Source organism: Desmodus rotundus, chromosome 12 (genome assembly GCF_022682495.2).
Source record: "Desmodus rotundus isolate HL8 chromosome 12, HLdesRot8A.1, whole genome shotgun sequence".
Classification (NCBI taxonomy): domain Eukaryota; kingdom Metazoa; phylum Chordata; class Mammalia; order Chiroptera; family Phyllostomidae; genus Desmodus; species Desmodus rotundus.
The window spans coordinates 89,177,821-89,185,671 of NC_071398.1; the positions used below are offsets into that span (position 1 = coordinate 89,177,821).

Sequence of the window (7,851 nt, forward strand, 5' to 3'; positions counted from 1 at the left end):
TCACTTGTTCCTTTCCTTTTACATCCCTGTTTGTTAACTCTTGTTCATCCTTTAAAGCCAGGCTCTGACCCTCTCTCAGCCATTCTTTCTTCTTTTAGCAAAAATTTACTGGGCTAAGTGCTGTACTTGGAGCTGGGAATACAGCAGAGAACAGGACATTCATTCATTCAACCAAAAGATATTTCTTGAGTCTGCTATGTGCCAGTCACAGCTTTAGGTGCAGGGTATTTAGTGGTGAGTGAGCCAGACAAGGCCCCTGCTTATATTCTATTGGGCGATAAAAGATAGAAGTCATTTAGGAGTGGGATGTGTATTCCTGCCACTTATCTCCGTCCTCCTTAAGAGTGATTTATCTGTGTTCTATCCCTTAATGGATGAGAAAACTGAGGCCCAGAGAGATTAGGCAGCCAGACTAAGGTCAAATAGCTAGGCGGAGGTCAAGCCAGGATTTAGCTCGAAGTTCTGCCTCTGCAGTGAGCTGAGCCCCTCAGGCAGGATGTGAGAAACTTGATTGATCTTCCACCCTACATACCTGGCCCCTTTTCCTCACTCCTTAGCTCTCCGTCTGCCCCTCCCTTCCATAATTGTGTGGGCCTCTAGCTGGGTTCTTACTCTGTTCCATTAACCCATCTGTCTATATTGGGATGCTATACTATGTGTGTGTCCAAGACCACATTGACTTTCTTTTTGTAGCTTTATAGTAAGTCTTAAATCAGGTAAGGTTTGTCTTCCAACTTCGTTCTTCTTTTCCAAAATTGTGTTTGCTATTCTAGATCCTTTGTATTTCTATATAAATTTTAGAACCAGCTCGTACAAAAAAGCCTATTAGGATTTTGCTCATTTTTGACAAATGAGATGAACACTATTCCTGATTTTGGTTACTCTTTGAAGCAGGCTTTGGTATTTCGGTAAACAGATCAGTTTTTAATTGGGTCGAGTGTTTAGAAGCCTACGATTCTCTGTTTCTCTTCTGATCCTTGAATGCAGGGAAATGAAGCATCGCTCTGGTGACAGAAGCAGCCTGGAGTGTCCCTGAGGCTCCAGGGGCCATTGTCTTGTCCTGAGAGGGAAGCCAGCTTCCTCCTTCAGGTGACCTCTGTCTGTGTGTGCCATGGTGAGGTTCATCCTCACAACTCAGACGCCAGTGAAGCTGTTTCTGACGTTCCCAAACAGCTCCCTCCCCTCTTTGTCCAGAGCAAAGGTCACCTCGTTTAGCAAACACAGTCTCATCACAGCCCAGGCCCCAGGAGTGGTGCGTTCTGGGAAGGGGTTGCGGAGAGGCCCAGAAAAAGCCAGGGCAGAAGCCCCGTCTTTAGGAAGCATTGTGGCAGTGGGGGGTCTTCCCCAGTGGATTGTCACAGCTGGGGCTGTGATTCCCCATAGAGTCAGCCCCCTGGGGGCTACCCTCGGAGAGCTGGCCCTTCAGCAGCCGGATTGTTCCCTGCTTCTCATACTCAGGATTGTTAGCAGGTTCTAAAGAGACCATTCATTTTTCCTTTGAGCACAGAAGGGTTTCTCAGCTCCAAATACCACCAGGGGCCTGAAGGTTTCAAGTCAAAACATTTGCCAAACCGCAGCCCTCGGGTGAGATGCAGGGCTGGCCAAGGGCTGGGAGGAAAAACAACCACCCAGCAGCTGGAGACCACTGAGTACACAGGAGGCTGGGCCACTTTGCTCCCAGAGGCCAGGAAAGAGCATTTTTAGCAGAGTTAATCTGATGAAGCCACCTTCTTCCCTTCCACTGCCTGCCTCTACTTCTCCTCTGCCCCAGGAAGTAAACCCAGTCCCGGGGCTGGGCATGGAGGCAGGGGGCACAGGCATCTAGAGGACCCCATCTACTCCAGTCCCAGTTGCACTCCCACTCCCTGGTCCCCAGTGTACAAAACCAAAAAAGAGCCTTTTGTAACGTTCCCAACACATACTACCCAGACCCTGCTAGGTCCACTGAGCAATTCTGGGAACGTGAGTGTGGCTCCAGGGGCCTGGCAGCCACCTCACTGATGAAAGAGATCTGGGAGGCCCTAGTGGACCCGAGTGGCCTCTTTCTGGGGAAGGGTGGTTTAATCAAGTGCTTCGAGATCTGGGACAAAACCAGACACCAAGGAGGTTGTTTGCAAATGAGACTGTGCCTGCTGCTCGGGCCGCAGCACCAGGAGGGGAAGATGCCCAATGACAGCCATTCCCCACGCCCTCACCCACCAGCACTCGTGGGCTTCTGTGGCTTTTTTGAGGACAAGGACTTCATGTTGGGGGTGCGGGAGCTCTGCTGGCAGAGATCTGTCCTGGGGCTGCACCAGCAGAGGGAAACACCAACTGTGTTGAGTCCCTACTGCCACCTGCACCAGGTGGTCTTGGCCGCCAGGACCTGCATGGACCAGGACCTCCAGCTGGGCGAACTCCTCCTGGGTGAGGATCTAGAGGCAGAAGTAAGGGGTTTGGACTGGCAACCAAAGTCGAATGTGAGCAGAAGAAGACCCTAGGTGCTGAGCAAGAAAGGTCATAGTTTGCAGGTGGATGTGTGATTGATCTGGGGGTGCATCATGTGTACCTTGTTAGTGGGCAAACTGCCATTTGAGACCTCTTGTCTCTGTTGGAGTCAAGAAGAAGGGGCTTCCTCCCTCATCTGGAAGAAGATGCTGCAGGCAGATCCAATTGCTCTCTGACCTTTCACAAGCTGCTCCAGATGAGTTTCCCAATTCTCGCCTGTCCCCTCATCTCCTGCCTCATCATTGCACCCAGGTATTCAGTCACTCCCAGCAGCCTGGACCCCAGCAATTGGAAGCTTCTCATTGTCCTCAGTGAAGGCAGGCATGGAGACCCCCGTGCTCAAGCGTCCCTGGAAGAAAGAGAACACGGTGGTCCCAGAGAAGAGTGAGGTGCTCAATGCCACCTTGGGGACATGCTGCAGCAGCTACAGAGCGTCAGAGCCTCAAGCCCTCAGAGTAGGGGCTGCTGAAGTAAGAGGAGGCTGAGGATCCTGCCAACACCCCCATTGTCTGGTTGGCAACTAGGGGGACAATTCAGCCAAGTACAGCTTCAGGTGACAGCTGTGTGACAATAGCATGAGGGTGTGTGCGTCCAGGACTCCACTTGTCTTGACCTCTATGAGGACAGTAACAGCCTGTAGGACACAGCATAGTGGCAGAGGGAGTCCTATCACCCCCACACCTTGAGCATTCCCGAAATGGCACGAGAGAACGCTTGCTGAAGGCAGATGCCAGTAGCACGCCCCGGGAAGGCGATGAGCTAGCCTGATGAACTGCCCTGCGTACCTGGTCTCACACCTGCCACGCCATAGTCCTGTACCTCAGTGATGGCCGTGTGCAGATCATTGTCTCCAGGACCCAGCTCATCCTGTGCCCACTAGTGGCAGCTGCGACCTACATGGAGATGTGGGACTTCCTCAGGCACAGAGTGAGCTTCCTGGGGCTGAAGGTGGCTCTTATGAGCTCACTGTGGTGGACGCTGCCGAGCTCACGCTTGGGTATGAAGTGCCTCTGTGCCTCCCCATAGGCCTCCTTCTCTCTGTGCCTGGTGCCCCTTCTCACCCTCACCAGCACCCTGGGCCCATCCTGGTCAGCTCCCATGGTGCTGTGTTTTTTTGTAATGTGTCCCCTACCCTGGAGGCTGGGGACAGGGTACTGTCCTTGCAGGCTGGGGCCTCTATATAAGTTTGGGTGTGAGCTCTATGGCCTCTTCCTAGTCCCTCTCAACCCTACCACGTGAATTGCACAGAATATTGACATTGCATTCAGGAATGTCCTTTCCTTAGCTTTATTCTCATTAAAAACACTTGAATCTTTACCAAATTAAAGGTGCCGGGAGTAATGGTTGGCTACTGGTTGTCATGCGCTCTCAGTGGATGCCCCTCTCAGCCAACAGCAGCAAGAACTAAGTACTCCTGAGGCAGAGGGCTGAGGTGGCTCTCCAGGTAGCCGAGGTGGCTCTCCAGGTACACCAGATGCCCGCCTTCACTGTCCATTAGTCCAACAAGGTATGTAGCAAATTCAAGCAAATTCAGTGACAACACATTAGCAAGTCCTCCACAAACAAAGTCCCTTTGACAAAAGGTGGTAGCCTGTGGAGAGCTGTGGGAGACTGTGGGTGGAGGGGAGCTGAGGGTGCTGCAGGGCCCCTCGTGGTGGGAACAGATCTCTCCGGTCTGGGGGGAAGAGGGAAGAACTTAGGAGACCTGTTCTGAATGACCAATGCAGACCCCCACTGTCTCCAGGTCATTGAGCTGGTGAGCTGAAAAACTGAAAAAGGAAACGGAAGCGTGGGGAGGCAGTGAGGGAGAAAGGAAGGAGAGTGAGGAGTCCCAAGTGCTGGGCCATGAAGACAGGATTGCCTGTGGGCACTCACGTGCCCCCCAGAAGCTGCGTCCACAGGTGAGGGGTTCTAAGCAGTGTGCAGTCCCGAGGGGCCGTTTCCCTTGACGGAAGGTAAGGCTAGGGCACACTTGGAGGGAAGCTGGAGGAGGTGGCTGATGCAGGCCCAGACAAAGAATGGAACCGGACGGAGGTGACCACGGCTCACCAACTCCAGGAGCCCATGTGAGGGTCACTGTGACCGAATGGTTACGAGCCAGGCCCCTGGGGCAGACGACCTGGTCCTGGCTCTACCATGTACTGCTGTGTGACCTTGGGCAAGTTCCTCAGTTCCTCTGAGGCTCCCCAGCCCTCAAATGCAGAGTTGGCACTTACTTTAAAGAGGTTCTTGGGAGGATGTCCTGGGAGAGCATGTGGTCACTGCTCAATAAGTGGCAGTGACTGTTGTGAGGGTGCATCAGTTGGGGACCAGATGGTGGCTTTGATGTCACACTTCCCCTGAACCATGTGGACTCTGCCAGTGTTTGGCAGACTCAGCTTCTGCTAAGCAGCCCATCGCAGCCGGGACTCGAGGTTTCCATGTGTGAGGAGGCTTCAGTTTGCCCCCGGGTCTTCTACTTAGCCTGATGACCCAGTTTCCTTACATTTGAGAGGATCCTCAAGCCTCTTCCCTCCAGTGATGTGTGTGTCTTCGGGAGGGGGTGGGGGAGGGGGTGGGTGGCTAGGGGGGGAGAAGGGAGATGTTTGAAGTCACCGCTGCAGCCTGTGGCAGGAGCTGAGGGGACTGGGGGCGCCAGACTCTCAGAGACACAAACACTGGATTATCTCAAGGATGAAAGAGGATTTAAGGTGACTTGATTTAAAGCTTCCTTTTTTTTTCCTTTTTTCTGGGCCAAGGCCTGGGAGTAGGGGGTGGGAACTGCAAACAGACAGAGCCTTGTTAGTGACTTGAATTTTCATTTGTAGATGGAAGCCTCTGGGGAGGGGCTTCTCCATGTGCCCCTCCCCTAATGCACCATTGAACTTGATCTTTCAATCTCAAAGCCCATTTGTATTCCAGTCTGATCATGGGAGATGCATAACCCTGTGGGTCCCAGCCTTGGTTTGTGGCCGACATGAAATGTTCAGGACTCTGGGGGAGCCAGCCAGCACCCGTCCCAGCACCTTCACCCCACAGCTGGGCCCTGGGGCGCAGGGTGGTGGCAGGTCCGCCTTTACAGCTGCACTCTACGGCACTGTCTCTGTTGGTTGTAACTGAGGCTCTCGTCCCTGGTAGTCCAGCAAACCATGAGACCCCAGTCAGGTCAATGGCCGAGTGCCCAGCATACCAATGACCAGGCCTCTGGGGACAATTGGAGCAAGTGCTTGAAATTCCAGCCGGGAGCCCGGTTGCTCCTAGTGGGGAGACGCTGGTGTCTGGCGATTCCCGAACTTACCAGGAATTCAACCTCTGCAGCCCCAGTTATGAATTAGAGCACCCCACCTCCCGCGAAGGTGCTGGGGAGCAATCACTGCTTTTCTGTTTACCGGGCGGAGGGACTCTACAAAGAGAGGCAACCACTGAAACCCTCAGCCCCTTGAAACCAGGGACCCCTCCTTCACACAAAGGCTTTCAGGGAAGGTGGGATTCACCTTCCCTGAAGTTCATCAATTTGGGGGGAAGGGCCTCATTCCTTGGAATGTGTGTTCTAGCTTGAATGTGGCCCCCACAGCTAGGGGTGTCCCGAGGGTGGGGGTGCAGGGCTCAGGGCCAGGGCCAGGCAGGAGCAGGCTCAGGGGTAACTATGAGGGGTAACCTTTGCCCAGGAAGGGCAGAGTGGCTGATGGAGGTGGCAGGCTTCCTGCCAGGGTGTCTTCACGAAATTCTCTTTCTTTGGAATGTCTGGAGGAAAATTCTGCCTGGATCCCAGATGGACAGACCCCTTGAGGCCTTTGCCTCCCAAGCCTAAGCGCGCATTCAGTCTTCTAGGGGTTGACTCATTCTCTTGTCCCACATCAACAGGGACACCCCTTCATGTGTCGCTAGGAGTCCCCACTTAGTCTCCTGCCCCTCCCTGCTCTGTCCACATTTCATTTCCTGCTCATTCTCACCGTGGAGCATGAGGGCAGGGTAGATGCTTCCTTTTCTGGGCTGTCCTGTCGTGTGTACAGCCCTGCACCCCACTATTCCCGTAGCTCCCAGGGGCAGGTGTTGTTCTGTTCAGATCTGTTGCCAGGTGTCCATCCCTGTGGCACGCAGGGTAGCAAGTGGCTCTGGGACCCTCCCTGTCACCTGGGAGAGACTTAAAAATGCCCAGCCCCCACCCTGGAAGTCCTGACTCAACTGACCTGGACATCATGGTCTGAGAAGCTCCCCAGGTGATTCTAATATTCTAATGTGCACCCATGGTGGAGAACCGCCGGCCACCTGCCCACCCCCAAGGACACAGACCGACAACAAAAGCTTCTCCCATGCTCCCAAGGGAGGCAGCTTGGCCCAAGGGACATGACCTATTTCACTTCATGCGTGGGGGGCGTTCTCAAACCCTACCCATGCCCGACCATTTCCCCACTGTTCACATCATCGGCTTGCGCCATAAAACTCTTGGGGGAATCACGTTCAGGCAGGGGAGCTCCCGGCAGGCACTTCTCCAATGTTCACAATTGACCGAGTCTTAGCTATTCACTCAGCGGTCCAGGTTCAGGCCACCCCATGCCAAACATCTTCCTTGACATCTTCTAGATCGCAGACCACGGTTTCTGAGACTTGCAGGAAGAGGTCATGGTCAGGTCCAAGGGACTGTGTGTAAGGTTCCCAGGTGGGCCGAGCAGCCCTGGAGGGAGCACTGTGTACCTTACTGATAAGGTACACTAGGGTCGCGAAGGTTACGTAACTGGCCCAAGGACTCGCAGCTAGGACTGTGTGTGGGGGTGTGGGGGGGGATGCACAGAGATATAAAAGGCTCACACATCTTTTTTATCATTGCTCATTCTGACAACTTCATGCAATCTGTGGATTTGTGATTTTGCACGCACGGCTAGGACAGAGCAGGCTGCCTGTGAGAGTTGGGGGTGATATAAAACGGTTGGGAACTTTCTCAGTGGGTGCTCGATGTAGTACACACCCTGTATAAACAGAAGAACTTACCGAGATTGGAACAGAGACGCCCTCACGTACACAGAATAAAGAAGAGAGAAGGCCAGACGGACAAAGATACAAGATCTTTCTCATTTACCACGGCCCCTCCCTGAGATCCAGGAAGGAAGAAAGGCATAAAAAAAAAGAACCAAGCCACGTCAGCTGTTAAAAATTATTTAATAGAAAGTCCAATGTCAAAATGTAACAATAAACAAAAATACACGTGTATAAATATGTATAGATAATTAGACCTGTACACTTTCTCAGACCCTTTTCAGAATGGAACAGAATCGTCATTACAGCTTGATGGTCAAGTCAAAAATAATATTCAAGCGACGTGAACCCCCCGGTGCTCTGGGAAAGTACCGCCGAGGCACTTGGAGGGTTCGGAGAATTCCGATCTGG

The 7,851-nt window shown here is 53.0% G+C and overlaps 1 pseudogene; it reads left to right on the top strand.

Moving 5' to 3' along the window:
- Positions 1 to 2,162: 2,162 nt before the first annotated feature.
- Positions 2,163 to 3,513, top strand: LOC128779767 (serine/threonine-protein kinase PLK1 pseudogene; annotated as a pseudogene).
- The last annotated feature ends 4,338 nt before the right edge of the window (positions 3,514 to 7,851 follow it).